Source organism: Marmota flaviventris, chromosome 14, assembly GCF_047511675.1.
Source record: "Marmota flaviventris isolate mMarFla1 chromosome 14, mMarFla1.hap1, whole genome shotgun sequence".
NCBI classification, from domain to species: Eukaryota; Metazoa; Chordata; class Mammalia; order Rodentia; family Sciuridae; genus Marmota; species Marmota flaviventris.
The window spans coordinates 44,137,090-44,164,306 of NC_092511.1; the positions used below are offsets into that span (position 1 = coordinate 44,137,090).

Below are 27,217 nucleotides of genomic sequence, written 5' to 3' on the forward strand. Positions count from 1 at the left end.
TTCGGCTCCAGAGCTGAACAGGCTCTGGGTGGGCGGCATCTGGCTTCGGGGCTGAGAGCGGGAGCTGAGGGAGGACTACGCAGGGAGGGAGCGAGAAGAGAGGAGAGTACGGAGGAGGGCGTTCGGGAGAGCGTGTGTGCGCGCGCGCCCGCAGTCGGAGCCCGCGCCGCGCCGCGCCCGCGCGCTCCCTCTCCCCGCCCCTCGCCCCCTCCCTGTCGGCTTTCTCCTCCCCTCCTCCCCCCCGCCCCTCGCGCGCCCGTCCAGCCCCCGGAATCAGTGCAGCTGTTGCCGTGCAGGCTGCGGATTCCTCCAGTCCCTCCCTCGGCCGCCTCTCCTCCCGGAGCGAGCGCGCAGCCCCGCGCACCAGCCCAGCGGTCCCGTCCTGTGAGCCCCGGCCCCAGCCGCGGACAGCCCCGCGGAGTCGCCTCCCGGCCCACCCGCCCGGCCGCCGAGGAGCGGGAGGAGGACGGGACCCCGGCGCCCCCACCCCATCCCCGGAGGTAGGTAGGGGGCCTGAGGCAGGAAGATGCCAACTCACTGGGGCTGCCTCCCGGGCAGGCTTCGCAGCGGCGACGGGCGGGCGGAAGGAGGGGCGCGGGCCCAGGGCCGAAGGACGCTGCTGGCCGCTGTTGCCCTGTGCCCGGGGAGCGGCGTGGGGGCGGGGAGGCTGCCGAGACCAGGCGGGGGCGACGCGGGGAGCCTAGGTCTCCGACGCTTATTAGAACTCCGGTGATGCGGGGCGGGGGACGGCGGACTCCGCAGTGTGGCGGCCGCAGATCCGCGGTGCGCACCGCGGCTCCTGGGCCCCATCCCCAGCGCTGCAGCGCCGATTCCTCCTCCTACCCTTCTCCTTCCAACCCCGTGAAGCGACCCTTGGCACAAGGGTGGATGCAGAGTGGGCCACTGAAGGGGATATTTTCAGGTGCCCTCCCCTTGGCCTGACGGGTGGGGAGCGGGGGCGGCGTTGACAGGGCCCGGCTGTGCGCGTAACGGTGCCGGGGATGCGGCCAGGCGTGGTCCTGGCTGTGCGGCGCTGCAGCTGAGCTGGAGGCGGCGGCCGCGCGGCCCCCTCCCGCTTTCCCGCCCCATCCTCGCGCTCACCACCCCCTCCGCATCGCCCCCCCCCGCCCTCCCTTTCGTCCCCACTCTCCCAGGGCTGGGCGTGAGCCGCCCCGGGGCGCCGAGCCGCCTGCGCCCGCCCATCGGCTCCTTCCAATGTCTCTTCAACAGGTTTGTACCAGCGCGGGGACCCTCCTGCCTGCCTTGGGGAGGTGGGCTGGCAGCTCCTCTCGTTGTCACCTTTCATACCACTCCCGTGGCCCCCTTTTTGGAGGGGGGGCTTCCCTTTGTTTTTGTGATAGGAGAGGTGCCAGGTGGTGCCATCAGATGGGGTGGGGGTTTATAGTACACAAAACGTTGTCCATTATTTTTCCAGTCAAAGCCAGAGCAGATACTGAGGAGAGGGCGAGTGTGGGGGTACTTCGACCAGAGGAGAAAAAGGGATTCGGTGGGATTTATTTGGGCGGGGATGTGCGTTTTTGGCAAGATGGATGGCTCGCGGTGCCCTCGCCGTGATGCAGCACAATGCTGCAGTATCGCAGCTTCCCCTAGTTTTCGCTGGCGGGGCTTGGCACGGCCACTCGGCGCCTGCGGCCCCCGCCCGGCCCCACCCAGGCCCCGGGGCTGCCCTTGGCCGGCGCCTGGAGCTGCTTCTACCTTGTCATGCTGCTTCAGCTGGATGTGGCTGCTGGGGGACCAGGTCACCTAGGTGTGAGGGGGAGAGTCTTTTTTTGGGGTGACCCCTCCTGCCCTGCCTCTTGGCTGTGCTCGAATGAAGGGGCGCCCTGCAGCACTAATGCAGGCCCGAGGAGCCGGCCAGCGGATGCGGATGGGAGTCTGATCTCCGACCAAGGGACCAGAGCCTTAGGGAGGGGCTGCAGAAGGACAGGGCCCAGTGGTGTGCGGAGGCAGTGGTGCATTCAGGTTGGCAGTCGCAGCTTTTCTGTGTATCTCCCATAATCTGTAACCACAACCCAGCTGTGCATCAATTTTTTCATTTGTGAAAAGTTGTTTCTTAATTAGACCTTAACAGCTGTGACATTATTGCACCTCTTCTGTCTTTGGTCAGTACCAAGAAAATATAAAATTCCTATAGGAAATCATTGTTTTAAAATGAAATAATTAATACATTTTAGTTCTTAGGTTACTGGGAACATTTATAATGATTTTAGCATTCCATAGGTTGTTTCAAAGGAATTTATGTTTCTGATGAATAGTAATTGATTCTTTTAACCTGTTTTTGCCATTTTATCATTTGCTTTTTGTGCAAGTCAAGTACAACTGCATATTTGTATTTTTAAAGGATTATTAGGGTAGATAAATGTCATGATTAGTAATTAATTAGTATTCAGATTTTATTGATTTTAATAGGTTAAGTCTCCAGACATGAATTGTGATGGTTATAGGCTACACTTATGTTTGTTTGTATGTATTTTCTTATGCTTTTTTTTTTTTAAACACATGTGACTGGGGAGAGGGTGGAAAAGGGCAGACTACTGGTGGCTCTGTGGCTGGTGTCCAATCAGAATGAAATGGTTCCTAATGTTATCTGTTTAAGTGTGTGCTAGTACGCAGGACATTTCCCTTCAAAATGTCATCCCTATGTTTCATTTGTTCAGCATGGGATGGCAAATGGGATGTATTCCTGAGGTCATTCCAGGATCCTAAAATGTGTAGGTGAAAAGGAAATTTCAATGTGCTAACTGGAAGGGAAGGTCAGCATTTCAACGCCAAGGGCGTGTCTGCTCTTAAAAAAAAATCTCGGAATGAATCTTAATGCAGAACACAACTGCATGTAAATACTGTGGTGTATGTGTATTATTTTGAGTTTCTCTAATAGAGGGCAGTTAAAATATGGAACTCTTGATTTGTGCTTCATTGTTGTCCTGTTTGTATAAAATGGTGTTGCATACATGTTGCTAAAGGCTTTTTTTTCTTTTTGAGTATTATTTGCATGGATTATCCTGGTGTTTTGGATTTACTATGTTGTAAGAAATATCCTGTGTTGATGTCACAGAGGTTTAGCTGTTCTGACTTACACACCAGGTGCAGAACTCTATTGAGTTAAGCTCTTCATAACTCTGTTGTGTCTTGATAACCTTCATTTGAGACAATGAGAAGTATTGGGTCAGTGAAGGAGCTGTTGTCCCTTAGTGAACTTCCTTGGTTGAGGCCTGTAAAAAGGATTTCTTGGGCAGGGCTAGTAACAACTCTTGATGTTTTAGGAGCAAGTGAGAAGACATCACTTGCCAGTGTGACACGTCCTGAGCAAAGGTCTGGCATTGACAGCGCTTCCTGCAAGAATTAGTTTAGTTACTTTGTCCTAGTGTCTAAAAGTCTCACTTTCCATGTAGAGGTAATGTTTTGAGATGGAAGGATTTTACAACTGCTTAAACGAGCATATTTTTATTTATTTATATGTTTTGAGATGGGATATTGGTATGTTGCCCAGGCTTATTTATCTTGAACTCCTGGGCTCAATTAATCCTCCCACTTCATCCTCCCAAGTAGCTGGGACTACAGGTGTGTGCTACCACTCCCAGCTAAAAATAAATATTTAGGAATAATCTTAAAGCCAATTTAAAAATTTTTTTTAATTTATTTTTTACATGTAGTGATATGAGTCTCTTTTAATTATGTGGGGTCCTGACCAAGATCTTCATTGTAATCAGGCTTTATTTAATGTTCTGTGAATTTCCTTATGATAACCCTGATTTCTTCTGGCTATTCTATTCAGAAGGCAAACCATCCTTCCATGAGTAAAGGACTAATACTCTTGCTAGAAAAGCCCCTTCTGTAGCGCTGTAGATCTCTTAAGTTTACAGTCTTTGCATTTTCTCCAAGACCTAGTTTAGTGCTCTGATTTTTCTGGAGACATTGTAGAAGTAATATCTTCAATCTTTTTTCTACCTTGGTGAGAAAAACTAAGTTTTTCCAACTAGATACACCCATATTTCTGTTTCTAACCATCTCTGGAAAAGGCATTTTCATAATGTCCCTTGATATCATATGAGTTGCATGGACCACCAACATTAGAATCACTTAAAAGTTTTTTTATAAATGCAGATTCTTAAGCCCCACTTTTTACCCTCTCCATCAGCCTCTTCATTTTAGTAAGACCCCTAAATGATTTGTATGAACATTAAATAAGAAAGTCTGCTCCATTCTTTCAGTTAAGGGAACTCAATATCAAAAAGATTTTTTTAGATTATAATCAGTGTTTTAGGTTCTTTTATAAAATACCTCTGAAGTTGAAAAAGTCTCCCTCTCCCAATAAGGCACTAGTCTAGTACATTGCATTTTGAGATTGACATTATAGTCCCAAGATTCATCCATTTTATTGCTGTAGTTTATTCATTTTCACTGCATATAGTATTCTCCCATAGATTATTTCTTCTTTCTGCTGCATATGGAGATTTGAGTTGATTCTGGTTTTTTAGTGCTATAAAAGGGCTACTATGAGTGGTTTTGGTACAAGTCTCTTGGTACACATGTGGAGACACACACACACTCTCTCTCTCTTTGAGTATGAAATTTGCTGGATCACAGAGCATGTGTATCATCAATCTTAGTAGATAATGCCCAACTGTTTCCCAGGGTGATTGTACTAGTTGGGTTCCCATTAGTGGTGTGTTAAGTATTGCAAATGTTCCACAACATTTACCCAGCTTTAAAATCTTATCCAGTCGATGTTAGTGAAATGTTATTTCAAACTTTTGTTTGTAACTTCCCTGATTATTGAAGTTTTTTAATATTAATTTATTATCAACTATTAGGGTTCCTTCTTTTGTGAAGTGCCAGTTCAGTCTTTTGCCAGTTTTTCTTTTCCTATTGATTTATAGATGTTCTATAGGTAGATAGCCTACTAATCCCTTGTAGATAGTATGTGTTGTAAAAACTGTCTCCTGGGCTGGGGTTGTGACTCAGTGGTAGAGCACTCGACTGGCATGCATGAGGCACTGGGTTCAAACCTCAGCACCACATAAAAATAAAGTAAATGTACTGTGCATCTACAACTAAAGAAATATCTCCTATTTTGTGTGTGTGTCTGTATGTTTAAATTTTTAGTTGTAGATGGATTCAATACCTTTATTTTATTTATTTATGTGGTGCTAAGGATTGAACCCACACATGCAAGGCAAGTACTCTATGGCTGAGCCACAACCCCAGCTGTGTGTGTGTGTGTGTGTGTGTGTGTGTGTGTGTGGTGTTTAAGAAAACCTTTTTGTGGTTTCTTTTTATGAAAAATTGTTTGTTTATTTGTTATTTGTAATTTTAGGGGAGTCATAGTCAGTTTTTGTTTAAGGTTGTAAGAATGATTTTGTTATTGCACAAAAATTTGGAAAGAATATATATATATATATTTGGGGCGGTACCGGGGATTGAAATCAGGGGCACTCGACCACTGAGCCACATCCTCAGCCCTATTTTGTATTTATTTAGAGACAGGGTCTCACTGAATTGCTTAGCACCTCACCATTGCTGTGGCTGGCTTTGAACTTGTGATCCTCCTGCCTTAGCCTCCTGAGCTGCTGGATTAAAGGCATGCGCTACCACACATGGCAAGAACATTGGTTTTGAAGTCAAAAAGAGCTAAGCCTAAATCCTTTTGCCATCGTACTCTAGCCTTGTGACTATAGCTGGGTCACTATCCTTGGGCCAGTTACTCTCATGACCAGTTTCTTCATCAGAAAAATCAAGTATTATGTACTTGCTTATATTGTTGTTATGTGATAGCAGTATGCAGTGCCAGGCACATAGTACATGTTCAGTTAATAATGGTTCTTTTCCTCTCTTGGGAATATTTAATCTGTATGAGCCACAAACCCATTTTGGTGTGCTTTGTGAAAACTACCTAAGCAGTTTTATATCAGAAGAGCCATTAAACAGCTTATTCTAATTCCATTTCTTTCTTCAATTTTTTTTTATTTTTAGTAATAGATAGACACAATACCTTTATTTTATTTATTTATTTTTATGTGGTGCTGAGGATCAAACACAGTGCCTCACATGTGCTACCATGAGCAAACTACCACTGAGCCACAATTCCAGCCCTAACTTCCGTTTCTTAAAAGTCTGTGTTACCAATGGAATTTATGTATTAACATAGGCTGTAATGACCCCTTGCTAGAAACTGAAATCCTTCATCAATTTAGGTTCTAGTACTTAATAGTAGTATAATTATACTTAATTGTAAACAGTTATTTTTACCAGTAAGCATTTATATTATTAATAATCTCTATTTGCTTCTACTCTGAAATTACTTTGCAATGTTGTTTCAGTTTGATAAAGAACTATTGGATACATTCTCTTGCCAGGATTTGCAGTTGTGGGCCGGCCTAAAGTTGAATAGGAACTAGTTCCTGAGTCCAAGAACTATGTCTTTAGCATATAGAATATTTTTTACTTACCACGTGAGACTTCAGCAAACCATTAGCCCTCTGGTTTTAGATCTAATTGTATAAAATTAAAAACTTTTATAAAAGTAGACCACAGGTTAAAACATGGCACATATACCACTGCTTTCTGTTCCTGGCAAATATTAAAAAATCAATCATGGGGCCAAGTAGAGTGGCATGTGCCTATAATTCCAGCTGCTTGGGAAGCTGGGGCAGGAAGATCGCAATTTCAAAGTCAGCCTCAGCAAGTTAGTGAGGCCCTAAGCAACTTAGCCTGATCTTGTCTCAAAATAAAAAATAAAAAAAGGGTTGGGGATGTGGCTCAGTGGTTAAGCTCCCCAGGTTCAATCCCTGGTACAAAAATGAAAAACAGTCATTGGCCAAACGAGATGGTCCATGTCTGTACCATCCCAGCTACTGGAGAGACTGAGGCAGGAGGATCACAAGTTTGAGGCCAGAAAAACAAACAAACAAATAAATTATAAAAAGACCTGGAGATATAGCATGTGCAAGGCCCTAGGTTCAATCCTCAGTATTGGGTGGTGACTGAGGTTGGGGGAGGGGATCAGTTATGGTTCTGTTTTTCCACTGGGTTGAAAGAGAGCCTCAGGAACTTTTTCAACATTGTTTGAGGCAGAAACTACCCATTGATCAAATGTGACACTCAGGATTTTGTTTTTGTTTTTGTTTTGTTTTGTCTGCCATGCTGGGGATGAAACCCAGAGTCTCATGTGTGCTGTTGTGCCTCCAGGTTTGGCACCCAGGTTTTAGATCCTGTGTACTTCTAAATTTGTGATTAAAAGATATTTGAATAATCAGTACATTGACAGTTTAGAACACAGTGAGACAGGAGGAAGAAGCTACAAGCAACCGGACTGGAGAGAGGTGTTTGTGGCATCCAGAAATTGAGGGAGCCAAGTACCAGGGAATGAGAGAAAGGGGAAAGATGGGGCAGTGGTTGTCAAAGCCCAGCCCCATGCCAGCTGCTATAGGGTGAATGGATGGGAGACAGAACAAGTAAATGAGGAGCTAAGGAGATAAAGGGTTTAAGTTCAAATGATGACAAAGAGCCTGACTGGCGATGACAGAAATAGATGGGTAGATATTAGGTTGTAAAAGTTTGAAGTTTCAGAGCCTTCAGTAGTGATGATGATCAGGTCTTTGTTTAGAGCAGGTCCCCAGCTCTGGGTTCTCCATTCTCACAGCCTACACTTAGTGAACTGCTAAGATGTCTGTGCCTCAAAATCTTTACCTGTAAAGTGATGGTGAGACTGAGGCAAGTTTCAAGTTTTGAAATGCAAACTTAATACAAACTTCGTGGAAAACAGTGGGTTATATGTGTAATGGAAACCTCATTGCGTAGGATTATTAAAGCTAAGTGGACCAGGCGTGGCAGCACATTCCTATAATCTCAGCTGTTTGGGAGTCTGAGGCAGGAGAATTGGAAGGTCAATCCTCTTTGACAAGTTAGCAAGACTCTGTCTCAAAAAATAAGATAAAATAGAAAGGGCTGAGGATGTAGCTCAGAGGTAAAATACCCTTGAGTTCAGTCTCCAGAAGCACCCCTTTCCCCCAAAAGCTAAATGAGATTGTTTAGTACCTATCATAATAAATGTTAATGATTATAAAATACGAAATTTTTGCTTATTTTTTCTCAATTTCATGTTTTCTTTGAATAAGTTGTTTGATTTGTTCAGAAAAGATACATTTCAGCAAATAATATTAGTCATTTAGATAACTACAAAGAAAATCTGATTAATGTAAATTATTTTTTAAAAAAACTAGAAAACATTAAAACCTTTTTATCTCAGAAGGGGGTAAGAGTAGAGAGCTTATAAAAGAAATCAAGGAGGCAGATCATTATATTAAACTGTTCAAATTCAACAGTATGTGAAGCACAAATTAAAACAATAGATTAACTTTCCTCTTAAATTATTATGGGGTGGGGGTGGGGGACTGGGGGTTTAATGCAGTGATAGAGCCCTGGCCTACCATGTGCAAGTCCTAGCACTGCAAAACTAACGAACGAACGAATAATAAAAAAAAAATAATGGTGTTGGTGCTGCTGTGAGATGGGAACTCTGTATCACCTGTTAAGAGAGCATTTGGATTAATACAAACTTAATGGAAAATAGTGGGTTATATGTGTAATGAAAACCTTATAAATGTTTATACTTTTTGGATTGAAATCCCACATATAGCTTTTTGACCTAAAAAGATAACTAAAAATAAGGACAGAGGTTTTTTTTAAACATGGATTTCTTTTTTAATAACACCAATCATGAACCAGCAAAAATGTTTTCTACTGGAGCGTAATTAAATACATTATATTATAAATTAGATTATAGTGCTTAAAATAGTGGCTAGGAAGAATATTACTGAATGGAAAAATGCTGACCACATGACATCCATTGGAAATACTTGTATGCAAAGCAACATAGTGTAGTATGATCCCAGTTATATTAAGTAAAAGGCTGGAAAGAAATACATTAAAATATTAGTGGTTTGTTTTGGGTGTTGGGTTGATAGGAGATTTCCTTTCCTATATGAAAGAAAATTTCTGTGGCTTAATGTTTCTTATTTAAAGTTTTGAAATATTTTACACATACAAAAGGGTTCAGTAAACAGTATAATATCTGACATTGAGGACCTTTTTAAAAATATTATATTTTATATTTTGTTTAGAGATAGGTTCTTGCTGGCTGGCCCTCAACTCCCTGGGTCAAGTGATCCTCCTGCCTCAGCCTGCCCAGTAGCTGATACTTCAGGTGTGCAACACTGTGCCCAACAGGACTTTTTAAAAATATAATCAAAAAAGCAGTTAACACTTTAATTTTTAAAAAGGAAAGAAAAAGAAGATCCGGCCAATTATAGATCATTATGAAGGAACTGTTTAAAATTTCAAAGGACTATGTCATATCTGTACTTCTCTGGACTTTTTGTAAGAGCAGTGATAAGATGAGTAAGAATCTTAAAGTGTAGGTCTGAGAGAAGGTAGGGCATTGGGAATTATTGGAATGCTGACTTGATTCTCTACACTATCCTGAGTCAGCTTAAACAGGGGGAAGAGTAGGATTCTTTAGTATTTCCAATATGCAAACTTTAGCAGAACAGAGGAATTCTGTTGACATGCATGTTCTCACTTTTGGAAGCCCAAACACTGCTGCTGATTTCACAACCATTAAACCATTGTATTTCATTGAAAAATGGTCAGAAATATAAAATTCCAAGTGAACATTTTAAAATAAAAGTTACTCTAAATTTAGATATATTTTCAATGAATTGTCTCAACATTTGGGAATGTTATAGGCTAACATTGGGAAGAACTAATTCTAGTGATAACCTTTCTTTTTTTGTATGAAAAATTCTTGTGCAATGTTATATGTTGCATACATATGTAGATATATGATGCAAACATATCATGTTTGTCTTTTGTCTGTGTGTCTGTGTAATAATCTCTACCATGAAGGGAGGCAAAGGACTATTTTAAGACTTTTCTAAATGGGGTGTTGATATCCGCACAGTATTTTGAAGATAAATCTCATGAATGAGTCAACTTGTCCTTAGTGTTTGGGAAGGAGTAGTACTTTTCATATGGTCCAAGTTCCTGACTGTACCAATACTTTGTAAAGTGCAACTTACAAAACTAACTTATTTACTTCCATGAATTTTGTATTTTTCTGTCATGAACTTTAAAGGGTTGTTTGAAGAGGGTTTAAAGGATTAATTGTACTTTGAATATGAAAGTAAGATGTTGGGCTGGGAGTGTAGCTTAGTGGTTGGGTACCTGCCTAGTGTGTGTGAGGTTCTGAGTTTAACTCACATACTGCAGAAAATAAACAAAATAACTACAGAAAAGGAAAATCAGGTGTTATAATTTCAAGATTGTTTTTAAGATTGACTCATTTATAGAAGTTATGATTCTATTTTTAATAAATTCTCAACTGTAAATATATGCATCATTTTTAGAGCCACTGGATGTTCTGCTCTAGAATCTATAATTCTCTCCTAATTCTGATCTGTTTTTCCCTTACCGTGGTGCTGAGGATTGAACCCAGGGAGCTCTTGTATGTTAGGCAAGAGCTCTACCAACTGAGCTACATCCCACATCTTAATTTTAATGTTTTATATGCAAATTTAAAACCACTATTTATGTAGCAAAATATATATAAAGAATATAAACTGTAGATTTTTACCCAACAGATCAACCAGCATGAAATTTAGAGTGGTATATAAATATAATAGAATTTATTATTTTGAAGTATGTATGTTCAGTGTATAATTTGCACAGTGAAATATGTTTATACTTAGAAAGTTCATGAGCCTGTTAACAGTGGTTATCTCTAGGTATGGGATAGAGAAGGTTTCATCCTCTCAATATTTATTCTCTCCTTATTTTCCAGATCTTGAGAAGTACTTAATAAACTCTTGGTCTATAGCAAAAATATCTTATCATTTCAGAGCAAACCTCATTATAGCTAGATAAATATAAATAAAATAATCATCTAAATACATGCTCTATTTAAATTTTTTTCTACCAGAACTTATAGAAAATTAGAATTAATATTGAAGGTATAAAGAACACTGAACTTTTTAAAGGATTTTTCCATTCCTTAATTTAATGTGCATTTTGTGAGAGCTCTGGCATTTCCGTACTTCCATGGAGTGTGGGAAAAGATGTAGGAACTGGGCCACAAGGGAACCTGACTAAAACATTGTCCAGGAGGACATCAGCCTCTGATGGCTATAGCCTTTGGCTCTGGCTGAAGTTTCTTCTTGTTTCCCTACTCTTTTGTGTGGTTCTTTCAGAGATAATTTTTGTTCTAGTGTGTTTGCCTCAAGGCCAAATCTGAATGTTAAAAGACTGAGCATTTTTTCTGGAATGTTCTTCACCAGCTGTATGGCCCTTTTCCTTCTTTATATTACTTACTTAAAGGGAAAGGAGAACTCAGATTCTTCCTTAAAATAATGCTTATTTATTTTGCTCTGCAACATGCAACATTTTCCTTTATATGAAGTATCGGGGAACTTTCATAGTGAGTTGCAATAATCCCCATGTAACCTGTGCCTCCTGTGCTGGGGGATTGAACTCAGGTCCTTGCACATGCCAGGCAAACACTTCACCACTGAACTGCACCTCCTGCCCTACATAGTCTTAAAATGCTCATTAAAAAAAAAAAAATCACTTGGGGCTGGGGTTGTGGCTCAGAGGTATAGCACTCACCTAGCGTGTGCAAGGCCCTGGGTTCGATCCTCAGCACCGTATAAAAATAAATATAATAATAATAATAATAATAATAATAATAATAATAATAAACAAAGGTACTGTTTACAACTAAAAAGAAATAAATATTTTTATACTTTAAGATTCCTGAATATTTGACAGTGACTGATAATATCTATGGTATATGTGTTCTCTGTGTGTGTGTGTGTTTTTCATGGATGGTTTATAAAAATATATGCCTTCAGAAAGCCATAAATTACCATTAAAATAATTATAACAAAAATATAAAAAAATAAAAAGATCTTCTTTTTATTATCAAAATAATAGACATTTATTGTAGATCATGTGGAAAATAAAGATGAACACAGGAGTAGGGGTGTAGCACAGTGGTAGAACTCTTACCTAGTACTTGAGAGGCCTGGAGTTTAATCCCAGCATTGCATACAAACAACAACAAAAAAAGCTGAACATAAAAAGAAAATTAAAATCTCTGTGTATTCTAGGACCCCAGAAACAGGCAGTTAACATTGGTTTCTGTTCTGCAAGTCTTTTCCCCTTCTGTGCATATTTCTCATCTTACCAATATATAATAAGGGTCAATCTTCAAATCTTATGCTAAAAATATAAAGTTTTTAACAGTCTGTATAATCATGCATTGATGTTTATCACTCTTCTAGTTTATACAAAGAGCATGGCAAAACATAAAATTTGATTACTGGTTTGTAGTTAAAGTTGTCACATGAACACTGTTTCTGAGCTGCTTAGGAGTCGGGGTGTTAGAGGAAAATGGTGAAGAAACAGAGAACCCAAAATTTGTTTATTATAGATATTTCTTCCCTCTGAATAAAATCTTTTTTACAGTGGAAAAATACCAGAAACTAAGTTCTCATTAGATAATGTGTGCTTTCTGTTTTGTTTTGAAACGAATTCCCATCAGAGTTTCATTGATTCCCTTGAGAGAGATCTCTGTATGCTTCGGACAACATCTGATTTTACTTTGTGTCTTCAGATTTTAGAGAGTCTTTGAAACAGCTACCCCATAATGTGTCACAAATGGAATGGATGTGGTTATTATAATCTTGGTTTTCCATGTAATAAATTTTACTCAGCTGGCTTTGGTTGTAATTGTTGAAAGTGTAGACTAGAGCTCAGCTTTCTTAGGGTCTATGTGTTTTGGATCTAGGATAGATTTCAAGAAGAAAAAGCAATATACATATTTGATTATGAAAGCCAGTTCTCCAATTCCTAGACCATCAGACGAGACAAGTGGCATACTGATCATTCTTTGTTTCCTTGGTTCTAGTTGTTGGGCCCTTTCTTTCTATCTGTGTGTGTGTGTGTGTGTGTGTGTGTATAAAATAGATGGACACAATATCTTTATTTTATTTGTTTATTTTTATATGGTACCAGGGATAGAACCCAGTGCCTCACACGTGCTAGGCAAGCGCTCTACCACTGAGCCACAACCCCACCTCTTATTGGGCCCTTTCTGAGGTAGGTACTAAATGACTTCCCCACATGCTGAGGGAAAAGAGAGTGGTCGTCCCCTTTCATTGGGAGAGAAAGAAGACCCCTTTCAGCAATTTCCATTAGGCACTTTGGGGTTATTGCTAGTTCATTTGAGATAGTTGGGCCTCTGGGCAAAGTGGCAAATGGTATTCTTGGTTTGAACACTATAGGCAGTGGTGGCTCCTTTGCTGTTTGAGAGGGACATTTTGAGCTGGGCTGGGTGATGAAGTTGGGCTGCACTAGGTGTGCTTCTTTTCTCCAAATAAGGGAGTCTTCAGAAACTTCTAGCCTGATAGGAATCATTCTCATTGCAGAGGGTGGATACTCCTCAAGGGAAATGCTTGATGGTTATTGTGCTGGGCTGTCTTAAGCCTGGGTTGGAGGCCTCTGGACCTCTAGGAGGCTACAAATGTTGGGCCTTGACACTTAAGATGGCAGTGGGGTCCTGGTGGCCCAGGTTAAGGGAGGGCAAGGGGCTGGAATGTGGCCTTAGCTGGACCTCTCACTGGGTAAGAACACCTGTCACTATTTTTGGAGGTGAGTGGTGGCCAGAGGTATCAGTCAGGTGACTTTTCTGAGAGGGCCCTGGTCCTTCTCATAGCAGGTTGACAACTCTGTGCTGCCAGCTGTCCTCAAATTCCCAAGTTATCTCCCCTGGGGGTGGAGCAGAGGAAGCGCCTCAGCCCTGAAGCGGAGAGATCTGTGTGCCGTTTGGGAAGGAAAGAAACCTGCAGTTTATTTTATTTGAAAGGTAGGGTTTTTGTTTGTTTGTCTGTTTGCTTGTTATAAAATCAGTACCCACTACTAAGGAATTCCCGAGTTTCCTTGACACTCATTGGGATGGTTTCTCAGTTTGAAAGACTTACTTTGCTTTCCTAATTTGTGTTCCTGACATGAAGAACATCAGCTTTCCTCCTAGCTCTAAAAATCTCACTGATTCTTAAAGTGTAAAAGTTTAATTTGCAGGCTGATTTATCATCTTGTTTTGAAAGAAGATTATTTTTGTCTGTCAGTGAATTTTTTTATGTATTTTCTGGCTGTGTAAAATTATTTTATTATTGTTTGCTTGCATTGTAAAATTAATATTAGTATATATTTCCCATGGACTACCCTCTTGCTAAAGGAAACTTGTCCACATGAAATAAGTATAATTTTTGTGGATCGTACTTGAGAACTGCTTCTAAATATTTTCTACTTTCAAAATAACCATATCAAATAAATGCAAAGAGGACTGGGGTTGTGGCTCAGTGGTAGAGCAACTTGCCTCTCATGTGTGGGGCACCTGGTTCATCCTCAGCACCACATAAATAAATAAAATGAAAGTATTGTGCCCGTCTACAACTAAAAATTAAGAAGAAATTTTAAAAAATAAATGTAAAGAGTATATGGATAGCTGGCCTATCTCTGGAATGTTGTGCAGCTGTGCAGAACATGAAGCTTAAATGTGCTAATTAAATATGTTTTTAGCAAGAATGGAATGTAACAGCCAGTGGTTAACCATTCCAGTTTGCTTTTGAAGATGCCTTTTTTTTTTTTTTTTTTTGCCAAATATTAACACTTAAGAGAGTCCTCTGACTTTTACAAAATGCATTTGCTATGTTAAATTGTTCTTTTCACAGAGGTAATGGAACTCATTTAATATTGGGATCATCCTTTAAAATACGCCCCATTAATAATGTGTTTTAAAATGCAGGCAGTGGCAGCATGACTCAGGTTTAGCATCTGCAGTCCAGGTGTCCTTTTTGGGGGGATTTTATCTTTTTTTCCTTCTCTTTCAGTTTTCCTTCTTTAGTTAATGAATACTTAGTCTTTCTCTGAGCAGTAAGGAACAGAATTTCTCTCCATTTTGACCAGTATTCTGGTAATTTGAGGACCAGCGTGAATTGCATTCCTTTGACCAAGTTGGTGGTGGTCTGATTTTTTTTTTTCCCTTAGGCATTGTGCAAAGTGACCTGATGGGAAGAAATGGCAGGTTGGTTGTATAATGTGGCATCGTCTTACTTGATATGCCTTTAGAGATAAGTGGGATGTGATTCCAGCAAGTGTGTGCATAAAAAGTTGGAATGTGTTGGAAAACTGCCAAGAGATTGGGAGCAAGCTGTGTGACAAGCACTAATGCAGCCTGGGCCTGCCTTAAAATAGTTAGCTGCAGGTTAACAAAATATCTTTAAACTTGTCATTTCACTCGAGCAAAATTGCTCCTCTGCATGTATTTCTAAGACATAGATGTGATTGCTTTCCTCTTTATTTTCATGTTGTTTATTTGTTTAGTACAACAGTTAAAAGAAATCTTCTAAGTTTATGCAGGCAAATAGTTCTTTTATAACATCTCACCTTGCATGGCTTTACTGGACTAATCAGTAAGGCATTATCCCAAACTTCACTTTTTAGTTCTTCCACCCCACATTTTTCATTCTCTGAGAAATATGCCATCTTTGTGCTTGAATAAAATTGGGGCTCTGAAAATTTAAAACAAAAATTCCTGTATTTTATGTGTTTGATGGGCATTTGGACGTGGATTATTGATGTTTGACACCAAAACACTGTAAAGGCAGAATAAGAGGCATTGGGCACTATCCCGTGGAAGGAACTGGTTCACCTAAAAATAAATAAAATAAAGGTATCGACTCCATCTTCAACTAAAATATTCTTTTTCCCTCCCCATCAGTTCTCCTTCTTTAGTTGATGAATATTTAATCTCTCTTTGAGCAATAAGATATGGCATTTCTCCCTAGTTTGACCAATATTCTGGTTATATATTTTGAGGACCAGTGTGAGTTGGATCTTTTAGACCAAGCTAATGGTGGTCTGATTTTTTTAAAATATATTTTGTTTTTAGTTGCAGATAGACAAAATACCTTTATTTTATTTATTTATTTTTATTTTTATTTTATTTTTTTTTCTACAGATTTTCTTTTCTTTTTTTTTTTTAATTTTTTTATTGTGGGTTGTTCAAAACATTACAAATTTCTTGACATATCATATTCCACACTTTGATTCAAGTGGGTTATGAACTCCCACCTTCACCCCATACACAGATTGCAGAATCACATCAGTTACACATCCATTGATTTACATATTGCCATACTAGTGTCTGTTGTGCTCCGCTGCCTTTCCCATCCTCCACCCTCCCCCTATTTATTTATTTTTAGATGGTGTTAAGGATCGAACCTAGTGCCCCACAGGTGCTAGGCAAGTACTCTACCACTGAGCCACAACCCCAATCCCCTTTTTTGACTTCTTATGGTCATTGTGGTTTCTCATCAGTACTTGATTCTTGTTTGTAATTGATTACCTTCCTAACCATGGTCTCTCAGTTGTTTTCAGTAGAAAGGCAAAATTTTAAAGTGAGACAGTAAAAACAAAGCAAGTGGGGGCCAGTCTTGGAATGGGTTCTGTCTGGTTGTAAGCCTGATGGTGATGTGATCACAGTTGGGGGATGGCTGTAGGTGGCTTTAGCCAAATAGTTAGTTTGGACTCTCTGAAGTTGAAATGTTAAAATGAAAATACAGTATTTGGATTAATAAGGGGAAATAAAATAAGAACCGAGGATTATATGTCAAATATTTGAAAACAGTGAGTGAACTTTGAGGGGCTTAAATACAACCCAAGTTCCAATTAAGATACTTTAAAAAAAAAAAAAAAAAAAAAAAAAATATATATATATATATATATATATATATATATATATATATTTAGCTGTAGTTGGACACAATACCTTTATTTTATTTATTTACTTTTATGTGGTGCTGAGGATTGGACCCAGTGCCTTGCACGTGCTAGGCAAGCGCTCTACCGATGAGCCACAACCCCAGTCCCCAATTAAGATATCTTAAAAGAAAATCTAAAAGATAGCATTAACAGATATCATAATTATCCCATTATCAAGTCCATTAAAAATTTGGATTTAGGGCTGGGCATGTAGCTCAGTGGTAGAGTGCTTGAATAGTATACGTGAGACCCTGAGTTCAGTCCCCACTACTACAAAAAAATTAAATTTAGACAAATTGTAATAATTTTATAGCTCTTTAGGGTATTATGCAGATGGTCATTTTTTTATCACTTTCTTCATATTTTTAGTAACTGATACCTAAATTTTGCTTTGTCACTTTCAGTATCTTATATGTCTCAAAGGTCTGCTCATCCATTTCTTATATAGAAACATTATTTCTGGCTCTGTGTAAGTGACTTATACGAAGATGTAGTATTAATATAATTATTATGCCCTTTGGTCAATAGAGTTGAAGTTAATCATGTTTTAGGTATGTTTTTATATCATGTAAGAAACATTTTGTGTTTTTATAGCATGGAAAAATATTTTGTGGAAAACGTGTAGACAGTTTCTTTAGGTGACTTGATGTTTTCATTTTTAGATGGTAAATGAACTCTCTTGTGTTATTGTTGACATGTTAGAAAATTTCTTCATTGAGTTTATGCCTTCTACATTTTTTAATTCTGTTTTTTCTTTAATATATGTCCTGTGATTTTGTTTGTTTTGTTTTTTAACTCATCCTTGGATAATGTAACTGGTAAACTGAGTTAAGGAGACATGAACTACAAACTACCAGTTTGTTTTTGCTTAGCATGCCATTATATGATCTACTCATGTGAGATTATTTTGGTTACTTTTAACCTCAGACCATCCATTGATTAGAGTATATACTCCCTTAACCTTGAAAGAGAGTTCAGATGAGCAGGCAGAAAGTTAAATTTTTGAATATCCCTTTTCTGAATTAGAAAAACGATTATTCTTAATTTTACACATGCATATTGGATGTTATTTCCCTTCTCATCTGTGTGCTCTGTTTTGACATAAGCTTATAAGACAAGGAACAAATAAGCTTAGCACTTAAAATATTCCAGACATAAAAATCTATGGAATTTGATTATATGTGTTGGGGATTGCACAGAACAGACCCAGGGTTTTAGTTGGCTCTTTGTGCAGTGTGAAGGCAGATGGAAACTTTACTGAAATCTGCTGCAGATGGCTGTGGAGTGGACAGGTGAAGACCACATGGAGGTCATACCATGGGTAGGTGGAGTAATGAGTTGGTTTATGAAATGCTAGCCATTTTAGATGTTTCCACAGCTGTTGTCAGCTCGCTGAAAATAAAATGAACTTGTTGGTATGGCATGAGTTTTGCTGTCTGAATAGTCTTAGATAAAATTTGAAAGAGCAAATTCTGGTTTGAGAAATGCTTACGATTTTTGTGAACAATGAATATGTTGATCATTAAGAACATTTTATTCTTTATAGTCTCAGGACCTTCTATGTGGCACCAGTTTGTCTCCTTTTGATTCTGTAATGCTTTCACATTCTTGCAAAGTGCCTCAGAGTGATGAATCTTAAAACTTAAAAAAAATTATGATTTAGATTTTCCCACTAATTCCAACTAGAGGTGTAGTAAAAAGAATACAGAGAAGTAGGCACACAACTGCCAATTGATGTGATCTTAAGCAAATTATAAAATCCATATGATCTTAGACAGTATAATAGAGTTCTGGTTTTCTTACCTAAAAGGGAGATGATACCCGTGATTACTGTCTCCCAGCTATCACAGTGTCAGGATTAAGTGCAGCAATCTGTGCACATCATTTCTCAGGGTCTGGCATAGCACAGGCCCTCAATGATGTTACTATCCTCACGGCCGACTGCCCCTCCCCTTGGTCACTTCTAGCTTGTCACTAAATACCGTGGTGTTTGATTCTAACTCACTGATCATCAGTGCTTGATTTAAGATTCTGTAGACCAAAGTGGCCTTTTTAAAAAATCTGCTCTTTCCCTGTCCTTGACATATAGCTATATGTAGTTATTTTGTCACTCCCAGTTGAGATATATTTATATGCATATATGTTTAAGAAAACTTCTCTTCCACAGTATATCATGCAAGAGGCGGGTGCTGCAATAGCAACAAAACATCACCAAAATCTCAGTGGTGCTGTCTTACAGCAGTGTATTTATCACTCATGCTACATGTCCTAGGACTACAGAGTCCCAAGGTTTTTCCCCTCTGGCTAATGGGATGTATTCAGTTGTACTGATTGGCCAGAACTATTCACATGCCCCATCCCATGCAGGCAGTTATCCTCTCATGTGACCAGAGTCCGATATGTGTGATCCTTAGAATTAATTACATTTCTAATTAAATGTAAATAGCAGTATAGATAATATGGTCTAACTTAACATTTCCCATTTACTTTTTTGAAGCACTAGTTTTGCAGTATGTGGACACATGTTATATATAAAGGGCATTTCCTGATCAAATAAATTGGGAATATGCCTGGCTAAGAAAGATGTAATAGGCTTCTTAAGTGAATGACTTCTCAGAGACTTTATATTCTAATAGGCATTCTAGGCAGGGAGAGTGGCATATGGTATTTCCCAAACTTACCTGACCTTGGAATTCTTACTTTTTGTAGCCTCCTTTCAGAGTGGGGTTTTGTAGAATATGCTTGATCTGCACTAGTTTAGTCTGTTCAAAAAGCAAATATCATAGAATTACACTTTAATTATTACCTACATTGGGAAGGAACTTTGTTTTTGTTGTTTGTTAGAAAAGTTAACTATTTGGAGAGTCTGATTTTCCTTTAGTCTTAGTGCTTTTCTGTTTCTTTCTAGTGTTCTGCAGTAAGCATGTTGTTTCTTTTATAATTTGAAAAACTAAACTTCTGTCTATTATTACAAATCAAATTGCAGGCAGTGATTTTAAAGTTTAGTCACTGTCAGTTACCTTCCTATGTTGAACCCATAGGGCTTTTCTTTATTCTACTGTTTCTGCGTTCAGAACATAGCATGGATAGGAGGAAGGTGAACCAGCACTGCCTGCTAATTGTTGTGGTTATAAGAGATTAATTGGTTTGAGCAGATGGCCCAAACACATAGCTTTTTTTTTTTTTTGCCTTCAACATTTTTCTTGGTTCTCTCTGATTCTCTATAAAAGTTTTCTAGAAGTCCTGAAATGAGACACTACTGAAATGAAGGCTCTGAGAGGCTAAGAGACAGCCTTTGTCAAAAGGTATTATTTCTCCACCAGAAGCCTTTGGATTCAAATACAGTGTTTGTTGCCAGGGATTTCATGCCTGCATATGTAAGAAATCTCAATATGGAAGCTTTCACTTAAATGCAGCTGTAAACCTTGTGTAATAAAAGTAAGTAAGAAGGAGCTCCCTCTGTTTTATTAAGTATGTGTGGGTAAAACCATGTAATGACCAACTCCGCAGACCTTGGAGTTTGTGCCATTAATTTTTTCCCTCTCCTAATGATGAATTCAGTTTCTCCTAGAAATCACGTGGATTCTAGGCTGAGAACTCAGTTTTCATTTTCTGTTTTGCTTGTTTTTTTCCTTTGTGAGTGGACATGTGTTTAGGACAGTTGCTGTTTCCTGACAGGAGATACTTTTTTAAAAAAATCCATCAGTTAACTCAGCAGCTCCCTGCCCCACCCTGTTTCCATCCTGTATGTCAGTACAGTTAGTACATTTGCCTTTTGAAGGCAATCTGAGGACTTGAGCCAAAGTAACCCTTTAGAGCCACAATTCCTTGTCTTGACCTTTTCATAAATTTTAGTATTGTTGTAGGAAAAGCATTTGTGACCCTTCACAAAACAATCATTAAAAAACATTTTTCAAGTGGCCTGGGACCAACAGGAGTCAAGCTTATATATCAAGGAATATACAAACATGGGGCTACTTGCTCTTCACCCAGAGCTGCATCCAGGCCCTGTCCCAGGACCCTTGCCTATGGCATGTCTTCTGGAAGTACAGGATTTCATTTGGTGCTTGTTGATCTCAGATGCATGTGTTGGGTTTCAACACTGTTAGCCTTGGTTTTTTTTTTTTTTTTTTAATTTTTTATTGTTGGTTGTTCAAAATATTACATAGTTCTTGATATATCATATTTCACACTTTGATTCAAGTGGGTTATGAACTCCCATTTTTACCCCATATACAGATTGCAGAATCACATCAGTTACACATCCATTGATTTACATATTGCCATACTAGTGTCTGTTGTATTCTGCTGCCTTTCCTATCCTCTACTATCCCCCCTCCCCTCCCCTCCCCTCTAGCCTTGGTTTTTGAAAGAATTGTTTCCCCATCTGTGACAGCCTGGAGGTCCCCTTACCTGCTCTACTTATGTGGAACATCTGGGGAGCTTGTGGTTAGGAAGTTTTGTGGAAGGATAGTACTTTCTTGGTTTAGGCTGCCCATCATGGTCAGAAAGTTCGTAGAGAATACATAGAAATGGACGTTTTAGCATTGGGCAGGACCTTGTAGATCTTAGTGTATCCATACCACTGTATAGGGAAGGGACTCAAGCTCCGAGAGGTTAGGTGAAGTCACACAGCCTTATAAGTGTCAAGGCTGAAACAGTCACTCTCAAGTCAGTGACAGTTAAACTCGTCCTTGTGACCATTTTCAGAGTGCTAAACCCTGAAAGGTATCTCACTTCTGCTTATTGGAACCACTTATAAAGCATTTTAAAATTTTATAGATGAGGTGAGCCTAGGACTTGAGCCAAAGTAACCCTTTCTCATGTTTGCTGTTTTTGTGTTGTTAAACTAGCGTTAATGGTCAAACATTTACTGGGAGAACATAAAGTGTTTGAAAATATACAATAACAAAGATAAGGAAAAAAAAAGTTTATGAAAACATTATTGGGAAGAAAATAGAGAAGCTCATTGTGTGTGGAACCTAAAGGTCAGTACATACATACTGCACATCCATTTTTTATCTTAAAGAAAATAATCACTGTGTGCTCTGGCTTCTAAAGTAAGGCTGAAGGAAGGTGAAGGTCATTCCAAAATAGAAGGATCTGGTTAAATATTACTTTGATTAGTTGTTTAAAAATTTTCTAGGCCCAGGGATGTTCATGGAGGCTGACGGAGGAGTCCTCTCTACTCACATATGGTTTGTGTTGTGCATAGCAATGATTTAAAGGGGTTGAAGGACAGTCCTAAAAAGCATGTCCCTCACCTGCCACCAACACCCTGCACTGTTCTGTAACCACATAGGAAATCTATGATGTGGTAGGTAAGAGTAAAGAAAGAAATCTCATCATCTTGACCTTCTTCCATGGAAGGTAAGACTTGGGAGGGAGCTTTGCCAGAGCAGTGTTGGAGTTCTGTTTCTGTAGCCACACAGCTTGCCTCTGCTAGTTACTGACTGGTCATAACTGTACCAGGACAACCAGGCATAAACTAGAACTGTCTGAGGCAAAGCAGGTAATATATTCATCCTTATTTTGGCAAATTACCTCATCTTGATGTCTTATTTTTTTTCACATTGGGAAATGGGCCTGAGGATTATATTCACTTCCAGGGAATTAAGAGTTAAATGCAGTAAAATCGGTATTTGGAATGTTTGGCATATAACTCTTCAATAGAATTAGTCATTTAAAAAATTATTACGTAGGATACTTAATTCATACAATAACCACTTATGTATTCAGTTAACTTTCTGCTATCTTCATATTATTTGTCCATAGAAACTTTTTTATTTTATTGATGAATGATAACATATACTAATGATTTCTTCCATTTATGGCACCTACTCAAACTTAATTACTTGCTTTATCTGAGCCTTCTTTACTTAGGAAGGTAAAATTTACTTTTGCTTTGTCAGCTACCTATTTTTCTGACTGTTGTATAATTAGAAGCCGTGAGGTAGAGAAGGTTGGGCATTGGGGCACTAGTTTATCAGATTGTAGCTAATTAGTATCCACTGGAGAGCACACTTTTTTATAGCTGATACAAGAGTGGCTGAGTGGGTTGGGAGTGGCAAAACTAGACCTCCTCCCTACCTGTCTCCAAAGTTGGCCACCCCCAAACCAGCATAGGGATACATGGGATTGCCAGATTTAGGAAAATCAAACCAGAATGCCCAGTTAAATTTGAATTTCAGATAAACAAGTACATCTTCTTTGGTGTGAATATGTCTCATGTCGCGTGTTCCTATACTAAAAGTTCATTGTGAAATTCAGCTTTAACTGACAGTCCTGGTCATATACTCTCTAAAAACCTGTTTACCCTATTCAATATAATATCCAGATGCATATAAAAAAGTGAAGTCTGGATCCTGTTTGAAGTATTGTGTTAAACTTTTGTTTTCTTCCCTCCATTGGGATGAACAGTTGAGAGGTTGCTACTGAGTAGCTGCTTCTGGGTGCCCACTCAGGCCAAGATGAAAAGGAATTCAGTCTGGTTTGCCACAGTAGCAGGGATTACACTTGCTCTGTGAGGACTTCTTGGCTGTGAGTGTAGATGGACTCAGGCCAGCTCTTTCTCCTTGGAGGGGAGTCTATTGGTTAAAGTGACTTACGGAAGTCCTGGCCAACTCCAGGAGTTCTCAGTTTTGTGATAGAATTATTTTAGTAATAATTTGAGGGAGGGAGATTTAATGGTGGATCAATTATATTTCACTCGTCGAAAGAGAGGGAACAAAATTTATTGTCATTAAGAGTGACCTTCAGATACTCCTCCCCTTAAAATCTCTTCTTCCTGTTTTTGACTTTCAGTAGTGCTGCCTAGAAAATGTCGTGAGCTTTCTGTATCAGCTTTGGAACTCTTTCCAGCAGTCACCCTGAAGGGCACTGCATGCCTTTGGGAAATGCTGATTGGAAGATTAGAAGCTGCAGAAACCTGAGTGTCTGTTTGCATTTTTTACACTCTGGGTATGATGCCTCTGTTAAGTAAGGTCTCCAAGAAAAAGCTTTACCAGGTTAACGATACCCTCCGTGAAATCAGTAATGGCAAGTGAAGGCTGAGATTGTGCTGCTGGAAAAGAGTGAGCCAGAGCAAATGGATTTTTGAACGACACTGCTTTTAAATTGCTGCTGTTTAAAAAATTGAATGTGCCCAATGAAAGGGCACACAGGTTTCAGATTATCTTTTGAAGAAAAATGCAGTGTGGTAAGAGCTTACTATTAGGCACAGATAGTATGTGGGTGGCTTAGCCAAGGGAAAGGATCCAATTAGAGTTGTTTGTTCAAAGTACTAGATTTGGAGGTGTATTTTGTTGTTAACTATTGACTCCAAAAAATAAATTATTTGTATATTCTTGTGCTAGCTAGGCATTAGATGTTGACAGTTACCTGATAAACTCTTTTTCCTTTATTTTCTGAGCTGTCTCCTTTTATCCTCATTACTTCCTTTAGTGACCCATTCCTGTTGGATGTGGTTTTGCTTTTAACAAGCTTGAGGTTTGTCAAAGTATCCCAGGATTTATTTACAAGATGGCTGGAATATTTGACCTAATTGTTTACATGGCTTAGTATTTGAAAGTGTCTTGTTGGATAGGATGTGCTATTGATGGTAAAAGTGTTCACATTTTAGAGCAGTGATTCTTAATTTTAGCAGTACATTGGCATTACTCAAGGAGCCTTAAAAAATGTAGATGTTTGGGTCTCACCTTCAGAGAATCTAATTTTATTGTCTGAGGGGTAGACCAGGCACCAGGGCTTGTCAGAGCTCCCGGGTGATTTTAACATACTTCCAAGTTGCATGGTATCATCTAGTCTGCTCTCAGAATTATGGCCTCTTCTGTGTTGTCCAGTAGGGTAGCCATAAACACCAGGTAGCTATTTATATTTAAATTAATTAAAATGAAATAAAACAAAAATTCAAGTTCCTCAGTCACACTATTCACATTTATATACTTGGTTGCTACATATGGCTCATTGGACAGTGCAGAGATAGAATGTTTCCATTGTGACAGAAAAGTCTGTTGGACAGCCTGGATCTAGGTTGGCTATAGGATGTCAATACAACACAGGAGGAGCTGTGAACATTTGAGAAGTCTGACACAGGAAGGGCAGGCTTGGAATAGAGCTAATCCAACAAGATTTGCCAGGTCTGAGTTACCACATACTTTTTTAAGCAGCCTTTTTCTCAATGGTCTTTTTGGCACCAGAAGCCTTGGAACAGTTGGTGCAATGGATTATGTGTCACATCTCACAGAAAGGCCCCGTTTAAAAAAGAAGGCTGGCCTGAGGATAGTGATAAGGACCTAGGGCAGGCAAAGGTGAATTTGAGGAGGCCCGGGCTAGGGAAGAAAGAATACGGCTTTATTTCTTCAGAGCTGAGGAATGCCCTGAAGCATGAGTATTTGGGGTAAGACTAGGTAAGAGGGCATTATATCCCTTCTGTTGAAGAAAGCTGGCCTTGGTTATTGCCTCACCTTTGTCTGTCTTTTGTGGGACACAAGGACAGTGCTAGCACACATTTCCAGTGAAATAATGTTCCATTGTGAGCCCCCATCTTCTTGGGGGATCAGAGCACAGAGGGATTGAGATATTTACTCATGTTTATTCAGACATACATACAGAATTCAAGTAGGGTAGGGTCATGGAAAAGAGAAGGTTTAGAGAAAAATGAAATATGCTAAAGAATGTGGATTTTCTTTTTAAATTTTTTTTTACTTGTTCTAATTAGTTATATATGACAGTAGAATGCATTTTGACCCATACACGTATGGAATATAACCTATCATTTTTCATTTTTCTGGTTTTATATGATGTAGAACACACCAGTCATGTAGTCATGTATGTACATAGGGTAATAATTCTATTTTACCTACCCCTTTACCCCCTCCCCTCCTTTCTCTCCCCTCTGCCTAATCCAAAGTACCTTTTTTCTTAAGAATGTGGATTTTTTAAACTGTGCTTTCCTCAGTCCAGTCCTCTTTGGAGAATCTGCCTCCAGCAGGAGTGAGCCAACCTCCTATGGAGAAGCCGTCTTGAGACTGGCAGTCCAGTTAGTACCTTCAGGCTCTGTGTCTTACCTCCTCTCTCCTGCATTTCACTGAATATTAGCACCTCCCCAGAAACAATTCTGTTGTTTTCTCTGAGCCTACTGAAGGAGAAAGTGCCAAATATTTATGGGCACAGGGAATGGGTAGGGAGAGCTCTGAGAATACATGGTCAAATGCATGCTGTGTTAGCGTTTCACTGCTATGGCAAATACTGAGAAAAGCAACTTAGAGGAGGAAAAATTTATTTGGGGCTCACAGTTTCAGTCCTTGGGCAGCCAGCTTCATTGCTTTTGGCCCTTGTGAAGCAGAACATCATGGCAGAAGGGTGTGGCGGAGGAAGACTCCTCAGCTCAGTAGCAGCCAGAAGACTCCTCAGCTCAATAGCAGCCAGGAAGTGGGGTGGGGGGGCAAGGCATAGTTAAGGGTTCACCCTTAGGGCCCTACTTTTTCTAGCCACGCCCCACCTGTCTACAGTTTCCATTATTCCAAGTAGTCCATCCAGTTATCAGTTGATTAATCACTTGATGAGATCAGATCCCTCATGATCCAACCACTTCCCCAAAGACCCACCTCTGAACATGGCTGCACTGGGGAACAAAGCCTTCAGCACATGACCTTTTGGGGGCATTCCACATCCAAACCATAACATAGTCCAAGAGTGGAAGCCCCAGTGGCTTCATGGGCCCCATAAGTCACTTGAGAGTTTTTCCTGTTTTGTCATTTTCTGCAGTTGGTCAAGGATGGAATATCAGTTCTCTTTACAGACCCCATTTCCTCACTTTGTCTCACCTGTCAGGTAAGTGTCCTTGACAGGGTTGTTCCAAATATCTGTTTGGCAATCGATAACTGCTCACTCTGACAGCCTCTTCTGAGAAATAAATGATCATCTCCCCTGCCTCGCCTTTCATAAACTTAGGAATTATGTTTTTCACCTGCTCACTTCAGCCCTGCTTTGGACTGCTAGAAGAGAAGAGCCATCACTTTCCTTTCCATTGTCACAGCTTTTTTAGGCTTTTATTAACCCTCTCCTGCCATTTTGAATAATATTCAACACCTTTATTTTGCTTAGTGTTCTGTATTCTCTTTCATTATGCTCAGAGAACTAGGTAGGAAATACTAACTTCTCTTACAAACAGGAAAATGGAATATTGGAAGGAATGAAAAAAATGCTAAGTGGAATAATGGAAAAGTAATCATTGATGATTCAACCTCTTCCATAGTAGAGAGCCGTCCTGCTTTAACTCTTTACAGTGCGGCTGGTCTTCTTTGCTTATGGA

The 27,217-nt window shown here is 39.6% G+C and overlaps 1 protein-coding gene across 2 annotated transcripts in view; it reads left to right on the forward strand.

Moving 5' to 3' along the window:
• The first annotated feature begins 272 nt into the window (after positions 1-272).
• Sptbn1 (spectrin beta, non-erythrocytic 1) overlaps positions 273-27,217 on the forward strand; it is a 197,519-nt gene continuing 170,574 nt past the window's right edge. The window contains exon 1 of one of the 2 annotated variants that reach the window (XM_027934304.2): positions 273-500. The gene's annotated coding sequence lies outside the window, so the exon portion shown is untranslated. Of the gene's footprint in view, positions 501-13,853; positions 13,943-27,217 lie in introns of those variants that run through there. The other variant, XM_071601570.1, reaches the window with a different exon arrangement.